The sequence below is a fragment of the Panthera pardus genome, unplaced genomic scaffold (genome assembly GCF_024362965.1).
Source record: "Panthera pardus isolate Hobbes unplaced genomic scaffold, ASM2436296v1 HiC_scaffold_16, whole genome shotgun sequence".
Classification (NCBI taxonomy): Eukaryota; Metazoa; Chordata; class Mammalia; order Carnivora; family Felidae; genus Panthera; species Panthera pardus.
Window position 1 is genome coordinate 73,987,774 of NW_026526721.1, and position 16,476 is coordinate 74,004,249.

The 16,476-nt window shown below is 46.8% G+C and overlaps 1 long non-coding RNA gene across 1 annotated transcript; it reads left to right on the forward strand.

Annotated features, from left to right (window-relative positions):
• Positions 1-364: 364 nt before the first annotated feature.
• Positions 365-2,177, forward strand: LOC109266588 (uncharacterized). The gene is made up of 2 exons (XR_002079777.2): positions 365-796; positions 1,355-2,177. It is a non-coding gene; the product is annotated as an uncharacterized LOC109266588 (long non-coding RNA).
• Positions 2,178-16,476: the final 14,299 nt, after the last annotated feature.

Sequence of the window (16,476 nt, forward strand, 5' to 3'; positions counted from 1 at the left end):
CACCTTGGTTTTCGGAGTCCACACGTCGGTTGGGAGACAGAGGCACATATACCATCTTATCACAGGACAGACTGAGAAATCAGCAATGTGAGCAAAATGCTGGTGGGTTAGAAAGAAAACCTTGGAGGTGCCTCTTGGTAGAAGAAGAATTCAAACAAGGCATCTTGCATTCATTTATTACACAGACGCTTAGTGAATGCCACGTTACTTTCCTGCACCATACCATGAAGACACGGAGGGCCAGTGTTAGTTGTTTAATCATTTACAAAGAATAAAGTTCAACGGGCGGAAAAGGGAAGGGAGGGCATTACAGAGGGCAGGAATTGAGTTGAGGCGTTGAAGTTGCATGGCATGCCCAAGAAATGGGGAGGCGTCGGGGTGGCTCTGTGCCAGGCTGAGTGGATGGGAGTGGGCGAGGGTGGGGCTGTAGTGAAGGCAAGGCTGGAAGATAAATCAGAGCAAAACTGCACAGGGCTCTGAACGCCCAGGAAAGGAACAATGAGTTTTCCACGGAAATCAGATTTTTATAAATTGAGTCATTTTAAAGTTTACCAGGACTGGGGTTTTTTTGGTTTTTTGTTTGTTTGTTTTGTTTTTTAGGTGTAACAGTGGGAAGTTTGCTGGCTTGGAATAAGACCATGCTTTGAATTTGAGCTGTGTCATTCATCAGATGAATGACTTCACAGAAGTCAACTTAACCCTTCTCATACTCAGTTTTTTCATCTGTGAAAATGGCATTTGTTCAGATAAAGTTAGAAGGGACAGGTGAAGGCATCAAGGACGTTGCCCACCTTTGGTATGTACTCAGTAAAGGTTGGTTTTTCTCCTCCCCACTTCCCATAGGAGGGATTTGGTAAAGAACACATGTCATTACCCTCATGGAGTTTCCAGCTTCATTGCTAAGTTTTTTTCTCAACTTTTTCCCAGTGGGTCTCAAACCTGAGTGAGCGTCAGAATCCTCTGGAAGGCTTGTTAAAACACAGATTGTTGGGCTCCACCCCAGAGTTTCGCATTCTGTAGCTCTGGGATGGAATGAAACACTTTGCGTTTCTAACAAGTTCCCAGATGCTGCTAATGCTGTTGATGTAGGGACCGCACTTTGGGGAGCTCAGCTTTATCATGTTTTACCACAGGGCGGACCCTACTGGTTACTCACCCAACAGCCACCCTTCTTCCCTGCTGACATAGCCCTGAATTGATCTGTGTGAGCTGTCAGTGAGGAGCCCGGTGTGGGGCTCAAACCCACGAACCATGAGATCATGACCTGAGCTGAAATCAAGAGTGGGATGCTTAACTGACTGAGCCACCCGGGCACCCCAGCACAGAAAGATTCTTTGATTTGTCTCTAATTCAGTGCCAGAAGATGTATCATGATGGGTCAAAAGCGGTCAAGATGTATGATGATGGGTCAAAAGCAATCATGGTCATCTCGGCTCCCTTCGCCACTCATCAATCTGAAGATGGGCAAGTGCCCCACAGTGTCTAAAGAGATGTGAGAATGGATTGGCTGAGAAAGACTCACAGGGAGAAGAGCTTCTGCCCCTTGCCCATTCTTCCTGAATGTGTACATATAGCTGAAGTTACAGTAGTCATCTTGTGAGCAAGAGAAGACAAACATGAGGAGGACCAAGATCTCAGGGATATTAAGACAGAAATACAGAAAGAATCTAGATCTCCTAAGGCATCACTGAGTGTGCCCTTTGAGTTGCCTACCTTGACTTGTTCTTAAGTGAGAAAAATCCACTCTTCTTTTTTGAAACCCCTGTAATCCATTTGTTGTTACTTGCAGCCAAACACACTCATGATTGATACGACCTATTGCAGTTCTGTGATTTTGGTAACGTTGACCCCATGTCATAGATGAAGACAGCAAGTCTCGGAAAAAAGAAGTTGACATATAGTGGTAGAGCTTAGATTCCAACTCAAGTTCCCTGATTGTAAGCCCTTGGCATTCTCCAATGACCTATAGCCTAACCATTCTTATTATTCCTTCCTACCAAAATATGTATTATTCTGTTTTCCCTTATATTAAGGAAGAAGGACTTGAGAAGTCCCATCTGTTCTGAGATTTTCTTGTACCTCTGTTGTCAGCCAGCTGACTTTCATTTCCTAATTAAGTAGTTAATTCTACCCACATTTACCTGTATATATAAATAAAACCTTTGGACTTTGATATACCCTTTTTGATACCCTTTTTTGTAATGGACAACCTTGCGTTTGTTCATATTTTGTTCCTTAAAGAAAGAAGCAGTTGAAATTAGCATTGTGTCCTAACTTACAGACATGGGCTTCAGTTATATTCCTAAAGTTTGAAAGATCTTAAAATTCTAATCAAATACAAATTCTAGAGCAATATTAGAGGTCTTCCAGAAAATGCGGCGGAAGCCAGACTTCTTTATAAACCAGTCCCAGCCTCCAACTCAGATACATTTTCTTAGCCTACCCACCTATTCATTCATGGGCCCTCCCAGCTCTGTGACCTCAGACTGTCAGGCTTAGTGCCAATATGTTGAAGGGACCAGTCTGCCAATCACACTCTATTCTTTATTCTATTCTATATTTACTCTATTCTATATTCACATGTCTATTCTTTCATTGCCTTATTAGTACAATATGGCCCTCTGAACCCCCAGGGAAGACTGAAATCCCATTTACTACTAGCTCTTAGATCAGAACTGGGTATTTATGAGGGAACCTAAATTAATTACCATCACTAACAATATTTCCTTTAGTGTATGGAGAAACATTATTATTTATCTCCATTAAATTACCTTAAGTTGTTCATTTACTTGGCAAATTTTTATTGAATGTTCTATATGCTAGAATGATGTCAGTGCCATCTATTCATACAGTTACTTATCCATGGTTTATAACGTCACTTTCATAGCACTAAAGGCTGAGAATTGGGTTATAATGCAGAGCAAAACCAGTGAGTATTGGTAAAATATACTAGTCTCACTGTTCATATAAGGTTAATAGTTATGTGTGCATATGTATAGGTGGGTTTGCTTGTTTTTGTTACTATTATATGCTAATATAGGAACAACTGTGCTCATATATAATATATGCTGTTGCTTGCGTCTTTCTACTACTTTTCTAGTTGAGGCTCCCGACCCCCACATCTTCTCATTTTCTTGTTGCTACTATCAGTAACAAGGTAAGGAATCAATTTGATGTGCTGTCTCCCCGTCTATTATGGAAGAAGGGATTGGTAGGTCCCAGTCTGATCTGAGCTTTCCTTGTGCCTCTTCTGTCAGCCACCCAGCCCCGGATGGTCATTACTAATTATTTAAGTGATGAATTCCGCCCACACTTATGGAGCAGAGTTCATCTAGTTTGGCACCTATTCAAAGTTTGGCCCTTCGGAGTAGGTAGAGTTTAATAAGCTGTCAGAAGGGACTCATGATACAGAAATAAAATGCACACAAATCAGTGACATATAGCACAGCAACCAAAGGATAAATGTTATAGGAAAAGAGCAGATAGGAGGCCAAAGGTGAGAGCGAGGACCTCTAGCAGGAGAACCACAGAAGGCTTCATGGTGGGGGTGGTCTGTGCACTGGGTTGTTAAAGATCCAGTGAGATTTGGATACTTTGAGTCAATAGGAGACCGTGGGATGAAATATGGAAGAAACTCTCAACTCTGTGCTTGAGAGGTCAACAAGCCTACCTGTGAGATGGGGTTAATACTTCTCAGCCAAGTCAAATCCTGTTACAACAATGTGAAAGGGCTGCCCCCAGCGCTGGGATTTGTCTGGGATAGCTCTCGTACCAAACAGCTCACTTGCAGGGGCTTGACAATCTTTTGTGTGGAGGTTTGGGTGAAATGGTTTGCACCTTTGCTGGAAGGGGGTTAAACCATATCCTTCGGAGGGATGGAGAAAAGCCAAATTATCTGGCACTTGGAGAGTACCCGTATATTCCCTGCTCAGAATGCTGGTGAGGTGTGTTTATATAACGCTGTTTCTTTAGCGAGAGTACAAAGGAGACAGGAGGAGGGGGCAGGGAGCAGACAGCAATAGCTCTCAGTGCTTGAAACCAGCCCCTTGGACTTATCCAAACGTACAACGTGCTCCCCGCCCCAAGTTACGAGCAGCTGAATTGAATTAAAAAACAGTCCCTCCTTTGCTGCGAACTGGCCTGCCAAATTCTCAGCTGGCGTGAGTTTTTATAGCTCCGTTATAAACCCCAAAAAGTGAGGCATATAATGGAAACATTGACATAACTTGAACTCCTAGAAGCGGCTTGTGCCACTCTAATTATCCTTACGTTTCATTGGCCCGGTTCTCGATTCTCTCCCTGCAACGGCGGCTCTGCCTAACTGTCCAGGGGGCTGGAGGTTTGAAGCTAGGGCTTGCTGGGGAATAATGAGATAGTGTCTGCTGGTGGGAAGCCCCCTGTTCCATACATACTAGCCCCTCCCTTTTCCCTTCCTTCCCTTGTTCTCCCCCTGCATCACCTCCCCCAACACCCCTCCCATCCAAAAAAAAAAAAAAAAAAGCAGAACAGTTCAGTTGGTTGTAAAAATTAATGAGTTCAGATACAGACTTGCCTTATTCCGGTCCAGCTGCGTAACCAGGGCGATTCCGACCAGCATTCTAGACGCTGACATCAGCTCCACACCCCGGTACAATGCTGCTCTGTTTGATCTCAGAAACAGATCAGGCTCCTGGGCTTTATACATCCTGCTTCCTCCCTACGTAGACTCATTTTATTACCCACCGGGAGAGCTCATCTCAACTGCTCTCCCCCTGGGCAGCCAATACCAGAGAATCGGGCACTACAGCTGACTCTTCTCTTACCAGCTGGACACTTTTATCCAGTTTTCCTGGTCCTCTTGGAGGATCCCCACCCCACAGGCGCTGACAACTGGTGGAGGATGAGCGTGATAATGATTTCACCACTTACCGTTTGCACAGCACTTCATGATTTTACAGGCACATCCGTGCCCTTGTCACAGTGGCCCAGGACCACCCTGCAGAGAGCTGGTACACCCATTTTATAGACGAAGAAAGTTCGGGAGAGCCAGTGAGTGGCAAAATCGAGAACAGATCACAGGGTCCTTGACACCAAGTCCAGGGCTCTTTCCAGAGACTCCGGGTGTATATCCCTGGGTTAGGCACCAGGCAAGGTAGATTTAGTTTCCATTGGTGAACTGAGCTGGAAGAAAGCCCTGTGGACCCACTTTCTCTCGGGCTTAGGGAGAGGGACAGTGACAAATCCACTGGAGGCTCTTCAAAAGTATATCTCGGTGGTCTTCATCTGTCACAGACTCGCCCTTCCACAGGAGGCTGCTTCCTCTTCAGCTGGTCCAAGAATGTGTATTTCCCAGGGGGACCAGACATGCCTCTCGCTTATGGTGGTCCCGGAAGCACCAACTCTGAAGACGTGTTGTGAGCAGTGCCCCAGTGAGATTTCAGGGGAAGCTGCTAAAACAATGGCAAAACTCTTTAGAAATAAGACTTAGAAGTATGAGCCATATAGGCAGAACTCCCCTCTGGAGTTTGGAGAGGTCGTACGAGGTGAATGTTTTATTTAGCAAGTATAATTTAAAAGCATGGAGGTCTGTATTAGTTTCCTGTGGCTATCCTACAAAGTACCTCAGACTGGGTGGCTTAAACAATAGAAATGTGTTCTCTCACAGTTCTAGAGGCTAGAAGTTTGAATCAAGGTGTCAGCAGGGCCACACCCCTCTGACTTGGAGGGGGGGAATTGTTCCCTGCCTCTTCCTAGCTGCTGGCAGTGGACAGCAGTCCTTGGTCTGGCCCCACATCACTCCCACCACTGCCTCCGTCTCTGTCCTCACATGGTGTTTTCCTCTTCTTCTAAGGACTTATAAGAGGTGTTAAGAATCCCTTACACTTGCGGTGGCTCAGTCAATTGAGTGTCAGATTCTTGCTTTCAGCTCAGGTCATGATCTCAGGGTCCTGAGATCAAGCTCCGGATAAGGCTCCGTGTTGAGGGTGGAGCCTGCTTAAGAGTCTCTCTCTCTCTCCCTCTCTCTTTCTCTCTCTTTCCCTCTGCCCCTCTCCCCCATTCATGCTCTCTCTCTATAAACATAAAGGAAACTAAATAAAATAATGATAAAAAAAGAATCCCTTCTGCTTATTCAGATTTGTACACATGCTTTCATACACATCGTTAATTCAATCGGCAGAGCAACATGCAAATGACAAAGAATCCTAATTCCCATGTTATAGGTGAAGAAATGGAAATGAGGAGAGGGGAGGCCATCAGAGGAGACCAGCCTCACAGGAGTGGCTCTGGGACCATTGCTCTGACTCTTCCGTGACTCTGCCCGCACTTCCCCCATGAGGGGTCTCAGACAAGTTAACCAATGCACCGAAGACCCCAGCTGGTTGGCTGGCTCGAAAGCCCACATTTGTTCCATCCCATCTTGTCTTTGGTGGACTTTAAACATAGCCCTTACCCGATCTTTGGCAGGGGTGCCAGGAAGCAAGGCCAGCGTAGACACTCCTCTGAAGCCTTCTGGAGCCCAGCAGCTGAATCGGAAGCACAGCCTTGAGGCCCTCACCCTGGGTCTCGTGCTCTGCCCTCTGGTCATGCTTCAGAAGTCTCAGACAGCCTGGCTCCCTTTAAAGTTGCTTAAACTCGTGTTTATTATCATCTTCCATCATTTCTAACTGCCTTGTGTCCCTTTCTTTTGCAGAGTACATAAACTCAGCATGTTTAGCTCTTGAAATAGATTTGCTGTGCAGTCTCGTGGTACTTTAGTGGCTTAAAATGTGAGTCTCTCTGCCAGCCGCAGTGCTCACTGTTGGAAAAAGCAGGGCACCAGGGAGGCTGATGTTTACTCAATTTTAGGGGGTTTCGAGGCATTCCTGAGACCATGCAGATTATAAATATTCTGTCTCCTTGTCCCCAAAGCTGCTAAAGTACTCCAGAAATGACCATGTCTCAACATCTAAGCTATATATTTCAGATTGCCTCTCGTCCCCAGAAATGACTTCCATAAACAGCCTTCCATAAGCCACTGTAAAGGTTCTGAAATGGGAACAACATGGACACTCAACGCTAAAGCTTCCCCCGTCCCGAGTATGGAGACGCAATGCTGTTTTCTGCCAAGGCTCTGATTTATGAGATGCTATATGAGTGCTGTGTTTAATACATGTGGCTGGCTGCCCTCACGGCACACACTTTGCTGGTATCCCCCCCCCCCCCCACACACACACACATGATTAGACGGATTACATTTATGTTGTATATTTATTGTTTAGTAGACAGGCAATCCTCACTCTGCACCATGGGGATGAACTGAAACACACCGCATCCTCCCTCTGCACGGTGCCTTGGTAACTTCAAAGTGAGAACACAGGTCTGGTCTGTGTGAGTTTCAGGGAACACAGTTCTGTGCAAAGCAAGGACACTCTGTCGCTGCCTTTAAATAAAATTTGGACTCGGGAATGTGACTATCGCAGGTTTCGTTTCTTAAACAAGTGGTGAGTGCCCACGGGGCGCAAGGCGCCATGTCTGACTCTGTACTGAAATGCAACTGACACGGCCCCCACACTTGGGCATGATGGCAGGAAAGGTCAGATTATGAACAGGAATGACTGAATGAAGGCAAGGAGGATGAAAGTCACGAGAGGCCAGTGCCGCAGGAGCTGAGAGGGAACATGGTCATTTTTTATGGGGGGTGGGCAGGAAAATCAAAGAAGGTGTAAGGAGGAGTTAGTGTTTGGATTAAGCCTCGAGAGACGAGTGGGTTTTGGAAATACAGAAGAGGGAAATAGGAGGTAGGCATTCCAAGCTGAGCCAAAAATATGAGCAAACGCACAGGGGTGAGTGACACATCTTGAACCCCTGGGCTGGGCAGTTATAATGATGACCTGGGGTGACATTGATGAAGGAGGGGCTTTCTGCTTCTAAAGTCCACTCACCACGGGCGGGTGATGGTAAGAAGTCACACGTTAGGAGTCCTACAGTACTGTCACCTTTATGGCCTTGCTTGATGCCTAGAACAAACCCGAGAAGGACAGAACCTGCATGTCCCCATTTTATAGACGAAGAAGCAGAAAAGCAGAGAGTCAAAAGGCAAAGACTTGTCCAAGCCTGGTAAGTATCTAAGCAAGGAGAACACAGGTTTCCTGAGGCCCAATCCACTCCTTGTCTAATTGGGCCACACTGAGAAGCTGGTGCTCTTGACAGTTGTATTGATCGACGGCAGACTGTCCAGCTTCACCCAATTTTGTGCACGAAAATACTAATGGTCATAGCTAATCTCTCCCTAAGAAAGCATACAACCTAGGCACATCTAACGGCTTTAAGTTTTGTTGCTCCCTTATTTCCTCTATTCTTAGTTTTACTTTGAAGATCAATGTGATTGGATTTTAGAAAACCATTTTTTCCCCACATGATATTTTCAATTGTTAAAATAAATAAATAAATAAATAAATAAATAACACTCCCACCAAAACACTCTCACTGTGGCGCCAAGCTGTCTTCCATTTTGGGGGGATTTTCCCTTTGTTTAGCCAGTAATTACCGCGGGCCTGTTCTCCGGGGCCCCTCCGGGCAAGGGCCGATGGGTCTCCTGAAGAATACTGACTCCACGTCTGGACTCTTCAGTCCTCTCAAGTTTACCATGAGCATCACAAAGAAGCCTCTCCATCAGTCGCTCTCTGACAGATCGGCATGGATTAAATCCCAATCAGAGTATCTGGGAGCGGGCAAGACAGGGCTGTCAGGAGGCCCACCCTGTGGGTCTGAAGACTTAGACCGAACAAACACAGTCTGCAAGGGCTGGGGAGCTTGAAAGTAACACTGTAAATGATCCCATCTGTGATTCTTGGCTGATTATTCCTCTGGGGCGGACCGAAGAGGAGGGGACCAGAAGAGAGGGTCTCTCTTTGCTTTAAACAAAATATCGTTACACTTCTAGCATCTTCCTAGTTTGGGGTATTTTCCAAGTGAAAGTTCATTAGGGAGACACGAAAGCACGTTTTGCTAATATCCGTCAAAGAGAGGGGCTCAGTTTCAAAGCACAGAAGAAATACAATAGTGTTGAAGCAAACTACATGAAAAAGATCTTATGGCCCTGAGAAGCAAGAGAGAAGCAGAGACTGGTGACTTGGGTTGTGTGTGTGTGTGTGTGTGTGTGTGTGTGTGTGTATGCATGTGTGTGTTTTAAGCCAAACTTTATTTAGGACAAAATAAGTGAGTCTCAGGAAAACTGGTATCTCCTGGACTGTCTCTTATTTACGGGGGGCAGCCTGAACTAAACATTCTGGAATGTTTGTAAATGTTTGGGTTTCGTTTTCCATATTTTCTCCTGTTGGCACCAAATCTGAAGGGCTCAGAGCTCCTCAGACGTGGTTCTTACCCACAATGATGACTATTATTAACCTGTATTGATCTCGAGGATATGTAGAAGCAGGATTAAGTGCAGATCCGGAGCCCAGGGATTAGGTCTGGCTGGTGAGTAGAATGTAAACAAGGGATGTCTGAGCGGTGGGGTGCGGGAGAGGCTCTTCAGAGGTCTGGGCTGGGGAACAGGGTGGCTTTGTGTCTGTCCCCAGGCCAGGGAGTGGGCCCACATGCTGGTGTGCATTTGCTAGGCTCCCTGGCTTAGTCATTCGTCTGAAGAGGGTTAGAAGAATGTCCCTTCCTGGGGCTGTCCACGGGTATGGCATAGGTCCTGAGATAACATGCCCCTTTGCAAGAGGCACTCATTCGGTCCCAGCAGAAGGATACTTTTTCTGATCTTGTGCTTTTCTGCTGAGGAAATCCCGGCTGCTCTCTGAAATGCTCCTTTGGGGAGCGGTTCTCCTCCATTTTGGAAGGACCTGTCTCCCTAGGCTGCCATGGAAAGCAGTGCATATTGTCAGTGTTTCCATCTTTGATTACTGTGAACCTCCCCCAAACACTCCTTTCAAAATAAGGCAATGAGAAGCTCAGGAAAAAAATCCGCCATAAGAATTCAGGCTACAGCTCTAGGTAACATTGAACCAGATCCCAGCCGGAGGACTGAGACTATGGAGCATGCCATCAAATGGACCTGCTCTCACCCAGCTCATGAGGCCCAACTGGAGACAGAGCTGGTCCGTCTGGAGTTCCCAGGGTTCGTGGTTTCATTTAGAGAGTCCTCTAGGTCAGGGTTGTCACTCGGCGCTGTTGATCTTAGTAGCAGGGACATAGGGCATGCGGACCTGAGCCTTGGTGCTGTATAACAGTGGTTATCATCACTGGCTTTGGAATCAAAGACACGGGTTCAAATCCCAGCTATGTTTGCTCAGTTTTCTCATTTGTAAAATGCAGATAATATCATCTACCTGGGAGAGTGGCTTTGAAAAATAAATGTGATAATATTTGTAAGTGGTTACTTAGCACAGTGTCTGGCACATAGTAAGTGCCACATAAATGGTAGGTTTATTATTTCCTACTGTGGACTTTACCGAAAAGGGCAGATAATATTCAGGGAGCGCCTGCTCTGTGTGACACATCCTACAACTGCTTATATGGGTGTAGGGGGAACAGACTCAGGTATGGTGACCGCCGTTGAGTTAAGGTGATATCTGGTTCTAGAAGCTGAATATGGAAGAAATGAATGCCGTTTGTTCTTTCTTCTCCGATCTGATGCAAAAAGGCTGAAATGTGTGATTCTCCAGTGACCTCTTTTGTTCTTAGCCCATATGAGTGCTTAGACTTACTTGCTTTGGCAGCTGCGATCATTTTCAAGTCTAAGGAGAGAGGAGACTTTTGCCATCTCTTATGGCCAGGCCTTGGATCCTGCCAAGTTGCAAATCCGGGTTCGACACTCGGCAGGCAAGCCACTTCTCATCTTTCTGCTCCCGGCCACAGCAGAAATGTTAATGTTTTGTGAGCATTCAACAGGTTGCATGTTTTAGATCAGGGCAGTTTTTGATCTATATTATTCCTCAATAGAAAGTTAAAAAAAATAGTAGTAGACACATTCTAAAGGTACCTGGGCTTTGGGGGGGAACGAGAAGAAGGGAGGATGTGTTACATGACAGGAAAGCCTTCCCAGAGGCGCAGATTGGGCTCCTGGGGGAGGTTTCAGTGTGAGCAAAGCTGTGGAGGTGAGAAACCACGTGTCACGGGCAGGAAACTATAAAGAGCCCCGTGTTGTTGGAGCATAAACTGGGGTGGGGGGGAGGGGGAGGGGGACAGGAGGCAGGAAATAATGGGCATTGGGATAGGAGAGGGAGGCAGGACTTTGCGTCTATGAAGTGGGCTCTAGCCTGTGGGCGATGGAGGGCCTTGAGGCGTCTCCAGTCAAGGGGGCGAGGGGGTGGGGGTCAGATCTGCCTCGTAGACAACAGTGTGCAAATGGCTCAACACCAGGGACAGGGAAGCCAGTTTTGAGGCCATTGCCTTTTTCCAGAGGAAAGATGGGTGAGAGTTCAAACTAAGATACAAGGTGTTTGTTTGTTTGTTAATTTAATTTAATTTAATTTAATTTATTTAAAAAAATTTTTTTAATGTTTATTTATTTTTGAGACAGAGAGAGACAGAGCATGAACGGGGGAGGGGCAGAGAGAGAGGGAGACACAGAATCGGAAGCAGGCTCCAGGCTCCGAGCCATCAGCCCAGAGCCCGACGCGGGGCTCGAACTCGCAGACCGCGAGATCGTGACCTGAGCTGAAGTCGGACGCTTAACCAACTGAGCCACCCAGGCGCCCCTAATTTAATTTAATTTAATTTAATTTAATTTAATTTAATTTAAGAGAGAGAGAGAGCAGGGGAGGGGCAGAGGGAAAGAGACAGAGAGGATCTCAAGCAGGCTCCATGCTCAATGAGGAGCCTAACTCAGGACCCGATCCCACAATCCTGGGATCATGACCTGAGCCAAATTCAAGAGACTGATGTTCAACGGAGTGAGCCACACAGGCCCCCCTCAGATACAGGTTTTTACAGAGGACACAGGTGCTTGAGCACACACACATGTACGTATACCTTTCCAATCAAATTGAAGGTTTTCATGTATTTTTTTTTTTTTTACAGAAAAGTCTATTTGAGTTTGGTAGGCACAAAGGTAGAATTGTACAAGAACACCTCATCTCACTCTTAAAAAATCTTTTTAATATCAGGAGATTCTGAGGGGGAGTTCCTGCTATGCACGCCTCCAATGTCAGAGATAGGCAACACACATTTCATGTCTCTTGTATTAAAAAACTTTTCTTTTAATGTTCTTATTTATTTTTGAGACAGAGAGAGACAGAGCACAAGTAGGGGAGGGGCAGAGAGAGAGGGAGACACAGAATCTGAAGCAGGCTCCGGGCTCTGAGCTGTCAGCACAGAGCCTGATGTGGGGTTCGAACTCACAGACTGTGAGATCATGACCTGAACTGAAGTTGGATGCCTAACTGACTGAGCCACCCAGGCGCCCCACATGCCTCTTGTATCTTTGTTTTGGGAGACATTTGGGAGGAAGTAATTCTTCCTTATTTTTTTAGGGGTTTATACGTGGCTGTCTCTTCTCTGAAATATGTTCTGTTATCTACTTCCCTGGCGAGACACTAGTCTGGGGAGTGAACACCCATATTAGCTCATCTTTTCCACCTTTAGCGATCCACTTCTTTCTTCATATGTTCTAGAAGAAACTTTCGAGCAGCAAAATTGGTGAAGGGATTTTATCTCCTTTCCATAACCCCAGATTGACTGATGAGTTTTCTCACATTCTTTTTCTTTAAAAGAGGAGGCTGAAGGTTCCACTCATCCGTTCCAGAACAGTGGCTGGTGTGTGCTGCAAGCCAGGCTCTGATAAGCGCTGACCGGAGGCCTGGACTCTGGATGGGAACCGTGAACTTGGGGGTGTGGACTGAGAATAGCCATACATGAGGTCATCTACCCAAACTCGCATGTCTCAGAGGAACACTGTTCCCCGAAGGGAAACTCTTCCCCGAAGGGGAGGAATCAATAATGACGTACCGTCTGAGCCAGGTTGTTGCCACTAGAAGTTAGGGTGCCGCGTGGTGTTGGAAGGTCCAGGTTCTAGGTCCGTATGAGCCACTTTTGAGGATTGTTGCTTTGGGCCGTTATTTGACTTGTGGTAGACCCATTTTCTCCATAAAAACAGGGTAGCAGACCTTACCATTTTGCTCTTACAGGTTGTGTAATGTTGGGGGTGGAAACATTTCGGACCCTGAAAAGCACATTTTGAAATTAATGGTCTGGTATCAGAATTTCCTCCCGGACATTAACCAAAGCACCACTGGAGCAGCTTTGATTATAATAAAGGAGTTTGAAGAAAGAAGCAGAAAGCATGCAAAATGCTCCCTCAATAATGCAAGAGTATATAATGATGTCGTGATTATCCATCACAGGAAGATTTGTGGCAAATGTTTCCTGGCTTCTCTTTGCTTTCTTCTTTTGCAAGGTTTTACAAACTAATTTCCACATCGGCCAAGGCAGAAACCCATGGGAAAGTGGAAACTCAGCCTTATTTGGAGGAAGGACTGACCTTGGTCGCACCACGTAGGTTGGGGTCTCAGGGGTGCCCTTCACTCCTTGAAGGTAGCTGGGGAGGTCTTTTCACCAGTCTGGGCCTCGATCATGCATGAGTGTTATGCATATATTGGTTAGGACAATATTCTGATTGTATGTTAGGGTATATTATAGCACTTGAAATGGATTCTGTACTGTCCCCAAACACGTGGTCAGTGATGCCTTCTAGGTCCTGAAATGTCTTATAGTGTGAAGAACTGGGTTCCCGGTGTAGGAACTCCTGTCCACTCACGGTAGTAATCAGGAGTCGCCCTAAGTCTCCGGCTCTTGCTCCCCACGGTGGCACGGGGATTGAAAATACCGCAATGGCTGCTCGGGGTCCCGCTTGCCCACAGTGCAGGAAAAGTGGCAGGTGCATACACATGCCACATTTTCTTTTTGTCCCAATTCCGAGGAAGCAGCAAGGGAGGGGTTGGGGAGGCAAGCGGTTGCTCTACACAGACAACCAAGGCCAGGCTGGTGGGAAGACTCTCACTTGTAAAGTAGCTGGCTGACAGCCAAAACCTACCAAGGGGATGAGCATTACTCAGAGGGTGGGTCCGGTTCCCATTTTAGACCCGAAGTAAATTCTCCAGGCCCTGTTGTAGTTGGCTAATAGCAATTCTCAAACCACAGGCTCCAGAGATATGAGCCAGTGTTCCAGGAGAAGCCACCCACGGGAGAGGGGAGGACAGAGGGAGAAAGCCTGGCCCTGGGTCCTGTGTGTTGGGCCTGATTGTTTCAAATGGAGGGTTACGTGCCCTCCACTTCAGGGGGCATTGGTAGGACTCATGCGAAACGCGGCCCACATCCACAGATGCTCATATGGCAGGGAGCTGGATTTGCCCTCTCCAAAGTCAACATCTAGATGACCAAAGGAGTCATGGGGACCCTTGGAAGTTCTTCGTTCTTGGGTTTTTTCCCCCCCAAACTCAACAAGACCAGCCCACCACTGAGGAGGCTTGGTTTGGACGGCTCTCCAAACCCCTGGTCAGATTGCTATCTTTTAACTAAAACATAGGGTTCGTTGAATTTGCTACCAGACTTCATTTCAAACAATTATGTTGGCATGCTATCTTACTATTTCCTTTGGAGGGTTTTTCCATGTTAAAAAAAAAAAAAATTTACTGGGTCCTGCGAATGACTAGATTGAGAAATAAAACCTCAAGTCGGTCAGGAAGTATGAAAATTTGAGCAATTCCTGAGTGTCAGTGACGCTGATGCCCTCATGCCCATGGGACAGTAAAGAGGGACAGCACCCTAGACAATGCAGCTCGCACCATCTGCAAGGGTCGACCTTGAAGTCACCTGTTCAATGCCTTGCCTTCAGGTGGGGTCACATAGGAATACTCAGGCCCTTTAGTCCTTGAAAACACACGGCCCCACACACCCACACACAACCTCGCACACACCCCGCACATTTGTATGCAGTACCACATCCTCCCCTATAACTCACGGCAATTACGCATTGAATTCCCCAGTTTTCCGGGCTGATCCTAGAGACCTAGCAAAAGGGACTCGTGAGAAGGAAAAAGAAATTCCACACTGGTGAGGTTAGGGCTGCAGTCCTTAACAGTGAGGTGGTTTCTTGGAGACCGCCTACTTTAGAAAGGGAAGGGTCCTATGGCTCTCAGAAGCCCTGAAGGTTGGAGCCACGCTCGCGCGCTCGCTCGCGGGCTTGCTTACTCGGGTGGGGATGGGCTTTGGGGAGCTGTGGGTTTTACCTCCTGAGCACCCCATCTGCCCCTCTTACCCTGACAGCCCGGGATCTTATCTTTTACTCTGTTCTCCACCCACCTCTGAAAACCTTCCGTCTCTGATGCTACTTCAAAGTCCCCTGGGAAAGCCAAGTTGCCAATTAAGCCTCTTTGAGGCCGCTTCTCATTCCTTCCCCACTAATTGAAATGTTACTCCTTTTACTAAACCCCTAAACCACCCAAACACAACGGTCTTCCTCATTTGCATTGTAACAATGTCCCTAATGTGCTTCCAAGAGCTTTACATAAAGGCGAACCTTTTCTCCTCTCCCTGTATGAACTGTCAAAAGCAATTCCGAGGCAAAGGCCTTCATTTCCATCCCTATACAGCTGCTCATTAGCTAAGGTGGAATAAATTCCTTTTATTCTGGATTCATTTCCCAGGATGATAATGTCTTTTTTGTCTCAGGTCACTGTTCCCAAACTAGGCCTTAATTGCTGATAGTAATTGAGTTAATACATATTTACAGCCCAGGAAGGTGAAAGAAGGTCTCCCGTAGTTTTATGTGAGACATTTTATTTAACCTGCAATAAAATCATTAACAAGTTGTTCGGTGTTAATTCTGTCTGCCCTTTATCTTGTCTCTGTTCCTTGGGAAAATTGGCCGAAGGCAGATGGCTGTGGTGTGAGATAGGTCTTCAGGCTGGATAGACTGGGGAGCCCCAGACCTTACTTCCTCACCTCTAGATTCTCCACTATTCAGAGAGGAGGGCCTCTTCTTGGTGAAAGCAGATAGCCTGGGGCAACATTGCAGCTCTCCCAGGCACCCAGCCAAGGAGCGCAGGCGGGATGATGAAACCCCATCAAAGCCACAGGGCCCGGCCGTGCTCCTGAATCAGCTCACACCAGTAACTTGAGCCCCAAGTGGCCCACAGGCTGGGCACCAAGCCGAGGTGGCAGGCCATGCGACAGCCTGGCCTCTGGAGTCTGCCCAGAAAAAGGGGCTGAAAACAGGGCAGGAGGAGGGCTCAAGGGCTAAGGGCAATGCCAGGGAAAGCCAGGGGGTTTCCAGACTTCACTCTGGGAGGCCCAGTGGCTTTCCTGTGACACTCCCTCCCCTTCCCATAATCATCAGGGAGAGATGCGGAGGCCTTCTTCACCATGGGGTTCCAGGTCTCTTTACTCCAAGGGAAGGAAATGGGTTTACCAAAATGACATGGGCTCCAGTCAAGCTGCCTGTCTGCCCCCAGAGTGCTGCTCCCAGGTGCCAGAAACTTCCTTCCTCTCCCTCTTCTTTTGCCTGGGCTTCTG